The sequence below is a fragment of the Chlorocebus sabaeus genome, chromosome 8 (assembly GCF_047675955.1).
Source record: "Chlorocebus sabaeus isolate Y175 chromosome 8, mChlSab1.0.hap1, whole genome shotgun sequence".
Classification (NCBI taxonomy): domain Eukaryota; kingdom Metazoa; phylum Chordata; class Mammalia; order Primates; family Cercopithecidae; genus Chlorocebus; species Chlorocebus sabaeus.
This window is the reverse complement of record NC_132911.1, coordinates 72,665,936-72,684,978: the sequence shown is the minus strand read 5'-3', so window position 1 is coordinate 72,684,978 and position 19,043 is coordinate 72,665,936. Positions and strand designations below refer to the sequence as shown.

General features: G+C 37.8%; 1 protein-coding gene and 1 pseudogene across 3 annotated transcripts in view; both read right to left on the bottom strand.

Moving 5' to 3' along the window:
- C8H8orf34 (chromosome 8 C8orf34 homolog) overlaps nucleotides 1–19,043 on the bottom strand; it is a 480,957-nt gene that overhangs the window by 302,786 nt on the left and 159,128 nt on the right. The gene's annotated exons all lie outside the window — the stretch shown is intronic.
- Nucleotides 15,176–16,006, bottom strand: LOC103236930 (ret finger protein-like 4A; annotated as a pseudogene).

Sequence of the window (19,043 nt, the reverse complement as noted above, 5' to 3'; positions counted from 1 at the left end):
GTTGATGAAAAAATGTTAGCAAAGAGCACTTTCTCCTTTTAAAAATGTATATACATCTGAAAAAATTTGAATATAGCCTTTTTACACATAGTAGATCAAAGTAGCAGAGTTTTGGTTATATTATTTATATTTGCCTAAGCTAAGTAAACATCCTTCCACAGATCTTTATGAAAGGGTTTTAGTGAAGAGAGCAGTTCTAAACACTTCATATAACACATCACAGACAGCAATCCATGGCAAAAGTAATTTAAAAATGTAAATGAATTAAAAATTATTTCAAAATATTTTAAATACATGGGTAAAAAACATTTAAAATTTCAGAGATAAACTTTTAAAATTCTTAGTATTCTTTAGTAATGTAAAAATACATGTTCCTTTGCCCTTTCAAGTATAGAGGTCCCTACGTTTTGAGGTTCTTAAGCAAGTCAGCATAACTTTAATAAGAAAAGCAGGCAGGGCGTGGATTATAGGCAGATTACACACCTGTAATCCTAGGACTTTGAAAGGCCCAGGCAGGTGGATCACTTGAGGTCAGGAGTTTGAGACCAGACTGACCAACACTGTGAAATCCCATCTCTACTAAAAATTAAAAAAATTAGCTGGGCGTGTTGGCGCATGCCTATAATCTCAGCTACTCAGGAGGCTGACACAAGAGAATCACTTGAACCTGGGAGGAGGAGGTTGCAATGAGCCAAGATCACACCACTGCACTCCAGCCTAGATGACAGAGCGAGACTCCATCTCAAATAAATAAATAAATAAATAAATAAATAAATAAATAAATAGCATTCCCAGCCAAAAATTCTTTCAAAGCTTACAAATTTCTGCAGTATGGCTTATCAACAAGAAGCTCACCCATCCAGGAAGTAGTTACCTTGTCCTAGGCTCTCTCTCCAAGAAGTCTGCTTTCAGTTGTTAATCCAAGAGTTCAACTACTATGACCACTGGTTCTCAGCACACTTGATTATACTCCAAGTTATCTGACTCTATGTCCTCTTGTTAATAAAACTGGATGTTTATGGAAGGCTGAGATCATGTCTTAAACTCCTTTGCTCTCCTCATAATAAATAGCATAATTCTGATTTCATGAAAATAAACATGAAAAGATGTGCTGAATGAATTTTTTAAATCCTTAAGAATGAAAAACAGGGCATATGCAGTGAACTATGAAGTATCTCTACACCTAACTAAAATCATGTAAATGATTCCCAGACAACACTGATTAATGTACTTTTTAAGCCATATCAGAAGAATGTCTACAAGATGGTCATTTTTTTAACAAAATATTTCTTATAAACTGTTAAGGTTTGGATAAATTATTTTGATCCTGCTATTTCAAAAAAGGAAGTTTTGGAGCACAATTCTGTTATACAAACACATTAGATGTTTGGAATAGATAATAAACATCCTTAAAATAATACACACATTGAATTCAAGTTAGGGATTAAAGATGGTAATGTAAGTAGACTGTTAGCTCTTTTCCCACTAGCTTTTATTCTTTCTAATAATTAATGTGAACTGATTCATACGTAGCACAATTTGTGTGTACTGGCTGAAGGCCAGTACATCACATCAGCAGTTGAAAAGAGTATTCAAAGAATTTTTAATCTTTAATGATATTTACTTAACAGCATATATTCTTCTCAAAAACTTTACATTACATTCAGTGAAAAACCTGGAACCATATGTGTCTTACTAGTCAACATGTTAAAACTGTAATATGAACAATGTAAAATGAGAAAATTGCTTTTATTTTACTCAGAACATATTAATGAGATGATTGTGACTCTCAAGATTTGTTACTAAGTTTCAACTTTGTTTGCATATACTTTTCACAATATCAATTATGAATGGAGTACAAGGACATAAGATCATTTGGGTTTACACTGCTTTAAGATGGTTAACATTGGAAAGTTTATGAAACACAGGCCAATCTTACTGATTTGTATCTACCCACACTTAAGTGGTGAAGATGAGAAATTATCTTCTATATCTCATAGTATGTAATTTACATAGAGCAGCTGGAGAAAGAAGGAAAAAAGGGAGGGCTGCAGGCATTACAGGAAAAAGACAAAAAAACCCCAAATCAGTGAGGTCAAATCTCAGAACTCAGGTCCTATTCCTACATTGTTTGCAAAGGCTTCCCAAATAATTAAACTGCTTTTTGAAAATCGTATCACTGACAAAAACTGTATACATTTAAGGTGTGCAATGTGATTTTTTAATGTGCATATATTGCATGAAATGATTACAATAATCTAGCTAATTAAAATAATTAAACTACTTTTCATCATGTGCACTTAGTATATTGAACATGTATACACTATTCAATTGTTTCAGTGCCAACTTTCTCATTCTAACTCATCTGTTCCATTCCCCTCTGTTCATTTTTTTTGCAGATTCCCATAATCTCTTCCTTAACATTATCTCCTACTATAAAATTACACTCCCCTCCTCAGTGAACTTCTATTTTCTTATATTTCTCTTATTGTGTTTCTGCCTGGTCCACAAATACCCCAACTCCAACTATTTGGATAACTGTTACACTGTTGAATGAAAATAAGACCTATTATTGAAAAAATTTTACAGACTACAAAAGTCCAGTTACAAAAGCCAGATAGCCATGTCCTATAGGCTAGAAAAGCAAATTATATGCTACCTTAATAAATAATTTTAATAATTTTTGCACTGCTATTTCTCCTCATATTACAGGCTAGATATTCTGAAAACACTCAATCTTCAAAATATTTAATACTTCTAGCTGAAATGGAACAAGACATCATTTGAATGCAAAGCTTAGGAGAAAAGGACTTGTGAGAAAAGAGGAGAAACCATCAGAAGGGAAATCTGAGTCCAGACTGAAAATGAGAGGGAGCTGATGCAAGCAGCTGCTCTGTGCACATTGACAGATCCCTGGTTGCCTGGAGCCTTTGCCTTGCATGATAATGTCATTAGTGGGTGGTAGAATGATAGACTTAATGACCCTGATTCTTCACCTTCCTGCATCTGAGACAGTCAGGTGGGAGGCGGTCCTCAGAAAAACCCCAACCAGCCTGAGCACTGAGGTGGAGACACAGAGGTTCACAACATTTGCAGCAGGAAGGAGACCGGCCCCTCCTCATCCTGTGTGGAACCTGGGATCTGAACTGTGAGGTGGGAAGCACTCTAGCAGGGACTCTGGCCTAGCGAGAGTCCCTGTTTCCACCTTTTATTCACTCAATAAAACCCTGTCTTACTCACCAATCAAATTGTCTGCAAGCCTGAATTTTCATGGCTATGGGACAAAGAACCCCATCTTTACCTGAACTAAGGAAAAGTCCTGCAACATTTTTGATGCCCAACATGGGGCTTGAGAAATGGTGAATAAAATGGGTACTCAAAATCTCTTCCTGTTGCTTCTAAGCCTTTTCATCCTCAGACTTCTGAGGGTAGTGGAAACCATACCCCCAACCCCCATCGCTCCCAGGCCTTTTCATGGCCTTTTCCTTCCTTTTTTGGGACAGACCAGCAAGCAGCAGCTCCCTGTCACTCCCTGTTCCCTGCTAGGGCTGGGATGACAAGGCCCAAAGGTCCCATACAGTCAACTGGCTGGTTCCCAGCCATGTGATGCAACAGTGTTCCCCTTCCCAGGCCAAGGGGTTCAGCTTTATTGGACAGTAAATAAGCATTTCTCCTGGCAGAAGAACCAATTGCATAAGAATAAGAGGTTCTTCACCAGGCATATTTAAGCTGTTTTTTTTGTTTGTTTTTCTTCTCCTTCTCTACGTCATCAGCAGTTAACTTTTATTTTTTATTCCTTTTAGAAGATGTTTTTACTAGGCCAGACCTCAGAAATATCAATGTTTATATTCTCTGCAAAGTTTTGATTTGAAATCAAGCCTCTGTCTTGTTTTACATCCTGAGGTAATGGTTTGTAACTCCAGTGGCAAGGCTTTGTTTAGCAATCCTACCTTAGAGAATAAGTTCCTTTATAGTTTGACATCTGCATGTATTCCTAGACCTGTATCTTCAAGGACCCCACCCAGCAACTAGGTTTTCTTCTTCCTGTCTGTGTCTGTACTGTGTATGATGTCTATAATAAGAGCTCCTAATTAATTTGGCCTAAAGAAAGACAAGCGCTTGGATCAAGTAGTTTTTCAAGGGAAGCTAAAAGCTGCAGTACCTTTCAGTTCATGTAACTTTAATCTTTCAGAAATAAAAACAACCTTAAAGATTATTGGTAAAATGCAGCGATCATTAAAATGTAACGTAGGTGAACTAAAATATGCAGGTCAGATGCAAGGTTTGCTAAATGTTTAGAGGTTACAAACTGCTTTTTTGGTTTTGAAACTATTTGATGTGCTGGCTTCACAACTGGTAAGGCCTGGGGACAAATGGAACTAATCACACCCTTAATTACACTGGAGTCAAAACCTGGCTGCACTTGGCACACAATTAAAGCAACTTACCAAGTTTTACCTTAAAGCTAAAAATTGCTAGGAGTTACAATTATAACATGTAATTGAGACTACTGGAAATATATTTACATACAAGGTGTGTAAGAACAGTCAAATTTGTTGTTGGTGGACTTTTTTAGTAAAAGGTTATAAGAAGGCATGGAAATGTAAATTTTTGCCTAGGGTTAAAGGACTGCTTTAAATTAGATAGGAAAAGCTAAAAGTTCAAACAAGTGGTGGAAGAATTCTGAAAATTAATCTTGCAGAAGAGGTTCTCTGTGTGAACATATTGACTAAATATGTTATATTTAGTTATAGAAGGTTAAAGAGGTTTTTACTTATTTAAAATTTCTGATTCATCATTTTGGCAAAATAAATAATTTATGAAAATGTGGAATTCTATTTCATAATATCAGGTGTTTTAAATCTCAAACATATTTGACAGCCTTCCCCAAATCAAACTTCATTTTCAAAATTGTTTTCCCTGACACCTGGCTTTTTGAATGGTTCAAAGGGCCCCTGAATCATCCAGAAAGAAAAGTAAACAGGATTATTTAACATGTTTAGGTACACAGGATTGCCAAAATGATGTTCAGTCTTCTTTAGGTTGTATTTTTGTGAATAATACTAATGTACGTTCCAAAATTGTATGGGATTTCTAAAATTCTAATGTTTAAATATATGCAATCAGTCGTTACTAAGGTTGTTAAGTTAAGTCATGGCAAACCACAAAGATAACCAAACTTCTTTGTCAATTGTGTTTCCAACTGTTACTACCCTGGACATTTTGCTATTCACAATCACTGTCTTGTTTTAATCCTTTTCAAAAGATGGTTGGTAATAAGCTATAGAAATTTAACAGGTGCTCCCAAATACAGGCTTCTGATAACTTTGAAGAATGTGACATTTGAATAAAGAAGAAAACACTTTATAAAGAGCTCAAGTGTTCACAAATATCAAGCAAAACCAGAGTTAATTAAATGGACTGAAATCAAATAGCTGAAGCAACCTTTTTGACTTTTGCTTGGAATGTTGCTGATCCTTATTTTGTCTTTCAGAGTCAAGGAAACTTATTTTGAACTATTTACAGCCTTTAATAATTGAGTAAGTTATACTCTTATGAACAAAATTTGGAGCATGTTTGTTTATCTCTGCCTGGTTCCTCTAGAATTTGGAAACTATCCGTGAGTATTCTTAACTTATGGCATTATTAAATGTAGTGAACCCCAAGTTTCTCTTCAAAGCATGTCAGTATGTTCAGCCCTCTTATTTTCTGTTCTCAATTTTAAAGTTTGACTTCCCAGTTCTCTTCGCCCCTTGCCTCTAGTTTCAGAAAACAACTTTCCTGCCAGTTCTAATCAGTAGTTCACATCTGTTTCCCTGGTCATCTGCTTTGACCTGAGTCACTGCTGGTCACCTGCTCCATCCTGACTCATCCTGAGTCACCTATTCTGTAACCATCCTTCCTGCCAAACTACTCACTGCCCCCACTCCAACTAGTACCCCTGCTCTGTTTAAAATAGCCAATAGAAATTACCTTAGACTGTGCAATCCAACCCTAGTCAACAGGGAATGACACAGCAGTAGGGACTACTTGCATGAGGAATAAGAACCCCTTCTCCTCCCTTGTTCGGGTGTGCTCTCGCCATTGCTCCATCTATGAGGTGCACCACTCCATAGAAGTAAAAATTGCCTTGCTGAGAAAATTAAATTTATGTTCAAGTGCTATTTCTTCGGTAACACCCAAAAATTTATTTATAACAGCAATATAGTTGTTTGCATCAGTGCCATAAGAACCCATTTTTCTTTTGCAACAGGACACAATTGGAGAAAGTGGTTATTTTACCAAGGCTTTGACCGGAAGCATATGCTTCCCTTCAAAGAGTCAATCTAAACTTGCAGACCCAGTATAAGCCCAGTGGGGAGACTGGCCTCACACCCTCATCTATGCAGTTCCTGTACAGGGTTCCTGACATGTGATCAGTAAAGAATGTCACTTTCTAACAGGCCCAGTAGATCCTAAAGTTTATCTTTAGACCTTAAGAGATGAGGATTACACAACTCACACGTATTGGAGAATACCCAACCCATGGCTTGGATGGGCTTTAAAGGCCTTATCTGAGATTCCCTGGGGGAACACAGTTCCCTCAAAGCCAATCCAAACAGCCTGTGTAGAAATAATTATTCTTGATGCACTTTATGCAAATAATCAGGCTAAGATTAAAGTCTATTTTGCAAACAACTCGGTCCTATTATGATTTTTTTCTCAACATAAATGAGGACAGGAGAGACAGAAATCATGTTTCAAAACTTATCATACATTTGTCATTAAATCTAAACTCACTAGTTGTTTTTCAGTTTTTGCCTACATCTTAGACTAACCCTGCTTGTTCCTGTGAATCAACCAGCAATCTCTGGCGGCAGCTGCAAAAGAACAAGAGGGATAGCTAATGTGAAAACCTGGGTTAATATTCTAGTTTGAGTAATTATCCTGCAAATCCTGCCAGGTGATGGGAATAAATAGGATGCCTATCATGCAGAGGTTTCCTTTTGGGAAAGTAAGACCAAGGGAGCTAACCAAAGCCAAGCACCATGCACCCAAATCCTGCAAGCATAACTATAGCCACCAGTTTTCTGGGTCTATCATAAGACATCCTTTCCTCTCCCTGGCGGGAGGAGGACTCAGTTCTGCAGTTTCACCTTAGTATTTGACTTATGATAGGGAGTGCATGCAACCCCCCAAGGCACATTTTGTCCCATACTCAATGCCAAGCTTTGGGTCAAAGCCCTAAGAAAAAAAACTGGATTTAAGGGATCCAAAGGCAGACAACGACAGATGTTAAAAGGCACAGCACAAGTGATCATGGCTAATTCCTGCCAAGTAAGCCAAGCCCAAGCTTCCTGTTCCATGGATAAAGGCCGCATTAGTATCCATGGCATAAATGAGTCCTAGGAAATTCAAGGCTACCGACAGCAGGGGAGATAGGATGTATGTGGGTACAAGGACAAAAGAGGGAAAGAGAATGCTCTTCCTTTTCTCCCTCACTTATACCCCAGGTATCTGCTAGGAAGAGAAGGCAACCAGGGATGCCTGCTCCCCTCTTTCTGGATGGGTTAGCCATTCATCTTCAGTCTGTACCCCCTTTCAAATGCATCCCAAATCCCTGGGACTCCTCTAAAAAAATGCCTTCTTTATTCTTTCTCCTCCTTGGTTTTCTCTTCACAAATAGATAATTGTGTCTCTGTACTATGAGACACTCACCTCAGTGCATCCTCCAAACTGGGAAAACTTAATTTCCCAAGTCTTAAATTGGTTGACTTAGGATTGAGCTCAGGGGAAGGGAACCCAGAAGCCCAACATGCCAGCAAAAGGGTAAAGTTTTTTTTGTCAGTAGGACTTTTGGCCTCCCTCTCCCTGTGCACACTGTTAAAAGGCCTTGGGATTTTTGAGCTGTCCTTAGCTCCCCTTGTTTTGCTTTGATACTGCTTTCTAATAACCCAGTTTGTCTGTTCTTGCCTTCAGGTCATCAAACTCCAAGCAGTCATGTAACCAGAGCCTTTCTGCTGGAAGGCTTAGATAGGCCTCTGAGGGAGCTCTGACTGCTGTTTCCCCCAAAACAGCGCCCCCTGTCAGCAGGAAGCAGTTAAGATTGGTCTTTGTCCTTATCCTTATTTTAACAGTAGTTAGATGTATTTATTTAGGGGGGGAATGAGACAGCTAGGTGGGAGGGGGCGTCCCCAGAAAAACTGCAACTGGCCTGAGCACTAGGGTGGAGACACAGAAGTTCACAACATGTGCAGCAGGGAGGAGCCTGGCGCCTGCTCTTCCTGTGTGGAAACTGCAATTCGAACTGAGAGGCAGGAAGCACTCTAGCAGGGACTCTGGCCTAGCGAGAGTCCCTGTTTCCCCCTTTTCTTCCCTTTTCACCCAATAAAACCCTGTGTTATTCACCATTCAAATTGTCTGCAAGTCTGAATTTTTGTCTCCATGGCTTCCAGATGCCTTGCATTTTTCGATTTGCTCTCTTGCATTTCTGTCATCCCCTTGAGAAAGACACACCTATGCTTGTCCGCCAGTCTCAAAAGGCAGATGCAAAACATTTGGAACAGACTGAAGTCACTCTGGACAAGCCCAGATTATATCAGCCGACAGCCAGCCAACCTCTAGACACATGAGAGAGCCCAACTGAGACCTGTTGAGCCCATCCAGCCAAGGACCAGCCTAAATCAGCCAAACCCCAGAAAAGTAGGAGAAATATTTATCGTATTCAGCCACTGAGTTCTGGAGTAAATTCATAGGTAGCTATGGCTTACTGAGGTAGAAATTCATCCTAGAAGTAGAGTGTTGACTAATAAAAGCCCAAAATATATGCCATTGATTTTGGGATACAGTTGTAGGTGGAGGCTATAAAAATGTAAGAAAACTATTATGAAAGTTTGGAAAAACGGAGACCAGTGTTACGTGCCGTTAAAGTGTTTGGTAAAACTATCATCTATGATAACTTGGAAGATAGAAAGTGAACCTAATAAATTTTCAAAATTGGGCAAGAAGGAAAAGTACTGCAAATATTATCCACTTGATTTTAGGTACGTATGATAAGTACATACTCATCTATTTCTTCAAGAAATAGATGAACTTAGAAAATAACTGGCCAATTTGCAAGCAAAACTCAGAAAAAAACATTAAGTCTGGCTGAGTTTCTTATCTCTGGTCTTTCCAGACAAATACTTTAAAATTAATATATATCTTTGTGAAAATATTAAATTCACGGCCTTGCCAGAAAGATAAGGCCTTAGGGTAAAGAAGAAATCAAGGATGTAACTATAAGACCCTTTATTAAGCCCTCTGAAAAATACTGAAATGGTGCCTATTCAAGGTGTTTCACAACACCTAAATTACCAGTAATTAAATCTAGAAAAATAGGCTTGTCTTAAAAATAATTGTGGATATAGTTTTTCACATAAGAAGAGGAGATGAATCAAACTATATAAAGGAAATCCATAAATTATCTGGGACAACTTGATTGACAAAAGCATCAGGCTGGAGTTAAAGGGGCTGAAACGATTTCAGATATAAAAAGCCCTCTGGGCCCCCAGTTTTCTACAGTAAGGAAGTAAGCTGAGGAAGTTGCTCAAAGGCATCTTTTCCAATGCCCTCTTAGAAGTGGCCAAAGAGGTTAACAAAAAGGAAATCAACTTCCAGAGGGTAAAGCCAAGAGCTGTGGAGAACAATAAATGGAGACTCAGGGAATCCAATTCCCCCTCTCTGGGTGCAATTAAGAAATACCCCCACACTCCTGGGTAAAAAGATCTGATGACATTTGCCCAGCAAGATTTCAGAATTTCTATGAGCCAGTGGTTTGTATGAACCTCCCATTTTCTAATTGGTAGTGTTTAATCTGATTATCTCATGTCAGTCTCATCATGTAATGGAAATAAACAAACAAAAAAAAAACCTTGTCTTTTTTAATATAGAAAAATTAAGAGAATTCAGAGACAAGTAATAAATCAAAGGGTTCAGCAAGTTTACTGGATTTAAAATAAAATTACAAAAATCATTTTTATTCCTATTTGCCAATAAATGTAACTTATAAAACAGATAGCGAATTTATAATAATAGCCAGAAATACAAGATGCCAAGGAATCAATTCAATAAAAATTTGCAGGACTTTATTGTAAAATCTTGTAAAATTTAATTAAATGGAATTATGCTACATTCATAGATAGGATGACTCAGAAAGGTGAAGATGTCAATCCTCCCATAACAATCTAAAACACAATTAACTCTAAACTCAGTACAATAACAGAAATAAGCAAATAGGCCAATGGCAGAACACAGAGGGCTCAGAAACAATGTAAGTGGCAGAAAAAGGGTGCATATCAATGGACAAACGACAAACTTCAAAAATGGCTCTAGAAAATTTATCCATGTGAGGCAAAATATATTCCAACTTCTCACCGTATTAAAAAAGAGATGTGGTAGATTAAAGACCAAAATGTGAAAAACAAAACTTCTAGAAGAAAAGAAAAAAGAGTATTTTTATGACTCCAAGTAGGAAAGGATTTTTAAAACAAAGCATCAATACCACAAGTTAATGTTAAACATTTATATTCATAGAAGGCACTATTTAGAAAGTGACAACAATCCTCCAAATTAGGAAATAATTGAGACATGTATACTAACAAAGGTTGGCATCCAGGATATATAACAAACTCACACAAACCCAAAGAAAAAAAATGAGCAATAAAAATGGGCAAATAAATAATCAGGCATTTACCTTTGTTGTTAAAAATTACAAAACTGCATAGCCAGATGCAGTGGCACGTGACTGTAGTCCCAGCTACTCAGGAGGCTGAGGCAGAATGATTGCTTAAACTCAGGAGTTCAAGTCTAACCTGGGTAATATAGTGAGGACTCATCTCAGAAAAAAATTATAAAATTACTCCTAGCTAACATGGTGAAACCCTGTCTCTACTAAAGCATAGAAACAATTTCCCGGGCGTGGTGGCGGGTGCCTGTAGTCCCAGCTACTCCGGAGGCTGAGGCAGGAAAATGGCGCGAACCCGGGAGGCGGAGCTTGCAGTGAGCCGAGATCGCGCCACTGCACTCCAGCCTGGGCGACAGAGTGAGACTCCATCTCAAAAATAAATAAATAAATAAATAAATAAATAAATAAATAAAAAAAATTACTAGTTAAATCTATGAGAAGCAATTTTCATTAAAATGTTGGATAACAGACACTCTTGGCTAGGACCAGGAGTTAAAAAAATTATGAACTGTTGGTGGGAGTATACATTTATACAATCTCTTTAGAGAGAAATTTTGCATTATCTAATAATAAAATGTACATAATGTAAATGCCATATTGCTGAGAAAGTCATCTTCTAATTTTGTATCTGAGTGTGTGTGTGCATGCACGTGTGTGTGTGTGTATGTGTAGCAACATAACAAAATCAAAAAAAAAAAGAAAGAAAGAAAGAAAAAACTCCAAGGGGATACAGTTAAAATTCAGAATAGAGATGGAGTTGGCTACCATCCAATAAATGTTGGTTTCACTGATGAGTTTTTTTAGCCACATGGTAGTTACCTAGGTGTTCATTATGTTATTCTTTATATATTTTGATGCATGATACAGTCATAACAACTTTTGAAAGTAAAAAAAAATTCAGTAGATTAATTTAATCCCAGTTAGTTCAGTTTTTCAGTTTTGGTTCAGATATATTTTTATTCCTCAGTTAACTTCAATACCTCTCCCTTGCATGATTCCCAGCCAGTCATGTTGCTCATTATTTCAGTGAGAAAATGAAAGCAATCAGAAGAGAATTTGTTCAACTTCTCACCCCCAAACCCACCAGTTACTGGCATTCCTTGAGTGAATGAAAGAATGATACAAAATTCAAGTAATAACAATTTTATATTCAATAATACATTATCAACATAATTAGTCATTTAAAAATGAAAATAAAAACTACAATGAAATACCACCTCACTCTCATGAAGATGGTTATAATTTCAAAGACAAACCATAACAAGTGATGGCCAAGATGTGAAGAAATAGGAACCCTCAATACTTGCTGGTAGGAATGTAAAGTGGCACAGCCCCTGTGAAAATCGATTTGGGGCTAGGCATGGTGGCTCATCGTGCACTTTGGGAGGCCAAGGCAGACAGATCACCTAAGGTCAAGAGTTCGAGACTAGCCTAACCAATATGGTGAAATCCCCTCTCTACTAAAAATACAAAAATTAGGCCAGGCATGGTGGCTTATGCCTGTAATCCCAGCACTTTGGGAGGCTGAGGCGGGTGGATCACCTGAGGTCAGGAGTTTGAGACCAGCCTGGCCAACATGGTGAAACACCATCTCTACTAAAACACAAAAATAGCTGGGCATGGTGGCGGGCACCTGTAATCCCAACTACTTTGGAGGCTGAGGCAGAAGAATCGCTTGAACCCAGGAGGTGGAGGTTACAGTGAGCCAAGATCGTGCCATTGCACTCCAGCCTCGGTGACAGAGCGAGAGTCTGTCTCAAAAGAAAAAAAAAAAGAAAATCAATTTGGCAGTTCCTCAAAATTTTAAATACAGAGTTACTATATGACCTAGCATTTCCTATCCTCTGTATATACCTCAAAGAAATGAAACGACATGTCCATACAAAAACCTGTACACAGATATTCATAGAAACATTATTTATAATGGCTGAAAAGTAGAAACAACTCAAAGATCCATCAACTGATGAATAAGAAAATGTGGCATACCCATACAATGGAATATTATTCATCAATGAAAAGAAATGAAGTACTGATACACACTACAACATAGATGAACCTTGAAAACATTATGCTAAGTGAAAAAAAACAGTCACAAAAGATCACATACTATACGATTGCATTGATGTGGAATTTCCAGAATAGAAAAATGTATAGAACAGAAAATAGATTAGCGGTTGTCTAGGGCTGAGGAGTTGGAGGGACTGGAGAGGGAGAGTAACTGCAATGGATATAAAGTTTCTTTTGGAGATGATGAAATTGTTCTAACTTTAGGTTGTGGTGATGAGTGCACAACTCTGTGAATATCCTAAAAACTACTAAATCGTTTACTTTAAAAGGATGTATTTTATGATACGTGAATTATATTTCAATAAAGCCGTTAAAATAACACTGAAGTTCATTTTCCCTTTTATGGTAGAGTAATGAATTAAATGCAGATCTAACTGGGTCTAACACTATTTGGAGTGACACAAATGAAGGATCAGAACCCAGGAGGTGAATATTTATTCCACATCTATCAACTACTAGTTTTGAGATCTTGAGCAAATCACTGAGTGACTTTAGCCTCAGTTTTCTTATTTGGAAAAAAAAAGAGCATAACTACTCCACTGGACCATTTTGAGAAATAAATTCAATAGCACATCAAAAAAGCACCTCATATGCTTCCCAACAGGTGCCCAATATTCTCTTTTCTCCCCTTCTTTCCTATCTTCTGCATCCTACCCATGATCTAAAACTTTTTACTCTTTATTATGAAAATGTTCCTACTAATACAACAATGGAAAGACAAATGAAAGCCTTTGTACCCACACACATTTTCATCAATTGTCAACCCAAGGGTAAACTCACTTCATTTTTATATGTGACCCCCACCCCACACAGCACATTCCTTCCACGTTCCCCCTTCCCTGCCCAGATTATGTCAAAGCAAATCTCATTCATCATATCATTTGTAAATATTCTGGTAGGTACTTATTTAAAAAGTACATTTTTTGGTAAACAAATGGAATAGCATTACCATAGATAACAATAATACTCTAATATAAACAAATATCTAATTAGTTTTCCAATATCCCTGTTTATCTAGGAAAATTATCTTTGGACAAGTCAGGCTAAGCAAGACTCCATACATTGCAACTGATGGACACTCTTATACATTTCTCTTAATTATTACATTTCTCTTAATCTATAGTTTCTGTTCCTCTGCTTCCATTTTTCTCTTATGCTTTTTGTTGTTCAGGAAACCTGGGCCTTTTGAGCTTTTTATCTTGTAAGTTTTCCACAGTCTGTATTCTTCCCTTCACATTCTTGTGATGTGGTTTGAAACATTCCTCTGCTCTTTGTAATTCCCATAAACTGGTAGTTAGATCTGGATTAAAGTTTTCTGTTGTTTTTGTTTTTGCCAATACTACTTGAGAGAGAATAGTTATCGTTTCATCTGGAGGCACATAATGTCCCACTCCAGTGATGTTGGCAGCATTGATAATTATTGCTTAGATCCATTAATATACTAACCATTGCCAAATGGTAATTGTCTAATTTCATAATTCTACATTCATTTATATACTGGAATACTTCTGTAAAGAGAAATTTCCTGTCCTCAAATATTTGGCTACCTTTAAGTGCAACTTGTATAGAAAAAGCAGATCAAATGTTTGATTTTTTTCCCTCTACTTTTCCTAATTTTTTAAAATAAGAACTTTGGTCCCCTAACATCCCCCAAAAATTATTAATGAAAGCTTTTTTTTTTATGAACATGTGGATTTTAAAATATTTGCTATAACTCACTATATTGAGGTTATTATCCTTACTCATCTTTAAATCTTCTCAACTCTTCCCAGTGGAAGATTATTTATGCTAGCTGCGAGCTCTTTGGACACAATCTTAGTGATCTTTGGTAGTGTTCTTGCCTTCTGGTACAAGATATAGTTATTTCAGGCACTTTTTGTATATTCCTTGCTCCAGACCTGGAATCAACCATTATTCTAAGGGAACTTGATTCCTCTTAATGTGAAATGGTGAAACCCCATCTCTACCAAAAATAAAAAAATTAGCCAGGCATGGTGGCGTACACCTGTTATCCCAGCTACTCAGGAGGCTGAGGCAGGAGAATCGTTTTAACCTGGGAGGCGGAGGTTGCAGTGAGCTGAGATCATGCCACTGCACTGTAGCCTGGGGACAGAGTGAGACTCTGTCAAAAAAAAAAAAAAAAAAAACCTTAAAGACGAGAATGTGGACACACACACATGGAGCACATGGAGTACTAATTCTATTGGGTTGGTAATAAGTGGATAAACTAAGAAATATCTTCTTTTTTGAAATTTCAAAATATTTACTTATTGAAGAAAGCAACATGACAGCAACATTGATCTTTACCTTCTATCCGTTTGTACCTATGTGTACCTAGCAGAAAATTCTTAGCTCTGGCTGTGGGCATACAGAAACTTCCTATGGATGATTATGTTCAGATGTTTATTTACTTCCCCCGGAATAAATTGGGGGACTGGCATTGTCTGGAATGATCACAGGACAGATACTCACAAAGCTCCATCTTGAATTTCACGTTTATGAGCAAAAAATGGACGCAGTGGCTAAAAGAAATTTTGAGTATGTAGATATGACACCCATCACTAACATTATAAAAATAAATGCACCTCATACCTATATCCAGGAAAATTCCCACTCTATGCAACTGGGGACTCACCTAGAGAATAGGCAAAGGCATGGTGCTGGCAGCAAAGACCTTTCATTTTCTGGAACCTACAGTCCAGAAGCCTCGTTCTGAAGAAAGTACAATGTCCCCCTGTCAATTCACAGATTCCTTACAAATGTCCACATCGACCTCCCAGTAATAGTGGCTGGAAGTGAAGGGAGGGGCACCCAGGACACACAGTGCAGAGGTGAACCTTTCAGCTTGCTCCTTCCTATTCTGGCTGAAATTCCCACATGGACACTCCTCTGGTCTTCAGAAATGGTGAGAAGTTTGTTGGCTGTGTCCACATCCAAGGTCATATCTACTTGAAACTTCTTTACCCTTGGGTTCATTTTTAGAATAGATTTCTGCTTGAGCTCTAGTTCCTTGATCATGGAAACCAGCGCCCTCAGCTTGAACTTGGGCTTGATGTTAGTCTTCTGAGAGACCACAGAGCAGAAGGGGTACAGTAAACCTTCCCTGTGGGGCTCCTTCTGCAGTGAATTGATGCATTGGAGGCAGCAGACGTATCCACATTTCAGTTGCACAGGTTCTTCAAGACCATTTGGACAGGCAGGATATCTAATTATTTCTTTAAAGTGTTCAGCCATGGCAAATGTCTCTTCTTCCCAAGCTTCTCCCTCTGCCTCCCTGTCTGCAGTGGCTTCTGCAGACAGCTCAGATCGAGAAATATCTATTTTAATTTTTTTTTATGTAATTCAGACTTAGAGAAAAGTTGCAAAAAAAACAAAACAAAACAAAACAAAAAACTCTGTATACCCTTCCCCTGGTTTGCCCGAATGTTAATGGTTAATGTGATAATGTCAACATTGTTGGTTCGTATTTTGCATTACCATTTTGGTTGACACTTTGCCTTACCATTTTTTTCTCTCTCATCTGTGTGCGTGTTGAGGGGGGGTGGGTGTGAGGGTGGATGTGTGGGGGTGAGTGTTCTCTTCTTTACATATAAAATTTCCTCAGAACCACTGAAAAGTAAGTAGCAGATATGATGTTCCTTTGTCCCTAAACACTTTAGAGTATAGGACATTTTCTTATATGGTCAAAGCATGATAATATAATACCAATGCACCAACCTTGTTTAAATTTCCCCAATTATCTGAAATACTGTTGTTCATGGTAAAAGAATATCCTGGATCCCACGTGGCATTCAATTGTCATTAAAAAAAAAAAATCTCTTTTAACCTGAAACAGTTTTCAGTCTTTCCTTGATTTATGACCTTCATGTTTTTGAAAAGTATGGGCCAGTTATTTTTCAGAGGGCTCCTAAACTGGTGTTTTCCAGTGTTTGCTTATGATTATATTCAAGTTATGCACTTTGGAAAGAATAACACAGAAGTGATATATTTATGTTAGGCCATTTTTGTTACTATAAAGGTATACCTGAGTCTAGGTAATTTATTTTAAGAAGAGGTTTAATTGACTCATGGTTCTGCAGGCTGTACAGGAACCACGATGCTGGCATTTGCTCCTGGTGAAGGCTTCAGGAGTCATGGCTCTAGGCTATGCAGAGCCACCATTTCACATGGCCAGAGCCAGAGCAAGAGAGTGAGGAGGGAGGTCACACACACTTTTCAACAACCAGATCTCACGTGTACTAACTGAACAAGAACTAACATCACCAAGGGGATGGTGCTAAACCATTCATGAGGGATCTGCCCCCAATCCAATCACCTCCCACCAGGTCCCAACTCCAACATTGGGGATTACATTTCAACATGAGATTTGGAGGAAACAAACATCCTATATCAGCATTATTTTCATATCAAAAGGCACGTGATGTTGTTTTTCCTCTCACTGAAGGTATTAACCTTGATCATCTGGTTCAGGTGGTATCATTCAGGTTTCTCCAGTGAAAAGTGGCTCCTTTTGTTAATTAATAAATATCCTCTGGGGAATATCTTGGACTTCATCAAAATTTTACCTACATATTTTAACATCCTTTGCTGACATCCAACTACATCAACCACTATGACAGTTGCCAATTTGTGGCTTTCTAATTCCATCATTCCTTCTAAATTTATTCGTTGGTAGTATACTATGCATCCTCTTTCACCTAATGTATGGATGTATATATATCAGTATGGACATATGGATTATTATTTTATTTAATGGGCTGTAAAACATTATCATTATTATTTTTTATGCTTGAATTTTCCCAGATTTTTCCAGGAGAAGCCCTGATGATTTGGTTCCTGTATCCTTTTGACAAGTCCCATCATTATTTGAATGTATCTTTGCTTTCTGGCACTAAAAAATATTCCAACTATGCAGCCATAAAAAAGAACAAAATCCTGTCCTTTGCAACAACATGGATGCAGCTGGAGGCCATTATCCTAAGCCAATTAATGCAGGAACAGATAAGCAAATACCACATGTTCTCACTTATAAGTGGGAGCTAAGCATTAGGCACACATGGCCATAAAGATGGAAACAATAGACACTGGGGACTATTAGAGTGGGGAGAGAAAAAGAGGGGCAAGTACCGAAAAACTACTCATTGGATACTACATTCACTACCTGGTTGATGGGATCTTTCATACCCCAAACCTCAGTGTCATGCAATACTTTCATATAACAAACCTGCACATGTACCTCCCGAAGTTATCTGTTAAAAAAGATATTCCAGACTCAACTTGTACTTTCTTAGTACAGTCCCAAATTCAGCCATTTCTCCAAGGAGACTTGGTTCCTTTTAAAAGAAAATGCTATCTGGGCTCTAGTTGTGCTCACTGCCACTAGAATGTGCATTTTATTTTTTAAAAGAAAAAAATACTGAGTTCTTCATGATATTTCTGATTTCAAATAAGGATTATAATATTTTTACTTAAATTTATTGACCTTACATATATATATTTCCTTTCCCCTATGCCAAAAATTCTAGTTCTTAAAGATACCAACATAAGTACTTCTTCTGTATATCATGCAAAGCACACACAACAGTTTCATTATAATTATATCAGCACTATCATTAACAACACGATTACTAAAAACACTTTCAGACTGTGGTGCTGTTCTGCCTGTCCTTAGAGTACCTTCCACTAGAGACAATCAAATCACTGTTGATAATGGCTTAGAGTAATTCATCTCAGCGTGTTTATGCAAAAAATTGAAATGCAGTTGTGCTCATTTGTTTCATTTTGTTTTGGATAATAAGAAATTACTGTTTTAAGATTTAACTTTGTTTTTAAATTATATAGAATATATAAATTGTTCCAAAGTCAAATATTCAAAATTCTAAGAGGCAAGCTTCTATCCCTATCTTCTCCTCTGTTTACCTTTCTTTATTTCTACCCCCATACCATCTCTTCTGCCACAGGCAACTTTTAAAAACAATTTGATGTGTGTGCACATGCACGTGGGTGTGTGTATTTTACAGCAGGGCAGGTTTTGCTATTGTTGTTTGGGTTTTCATAGAAGCAAACGTGGGCTGGGCGCAGCGGCTCATGCCTGTAATCCCAGCACTTTGGAAGGCTGAGTGGATTACCTGAGGTTGGGAGGTCGAGCCCAGCCTGACCAACATGGAGAAACCCCATCTCTACTAAAAATACAAAATTAGCTGGCGGTGGTGGTGCATGCCTGTAATTCCAGCTACTTGGGAGGCTGAGGCAGGAGAATCGCTTGAACCCG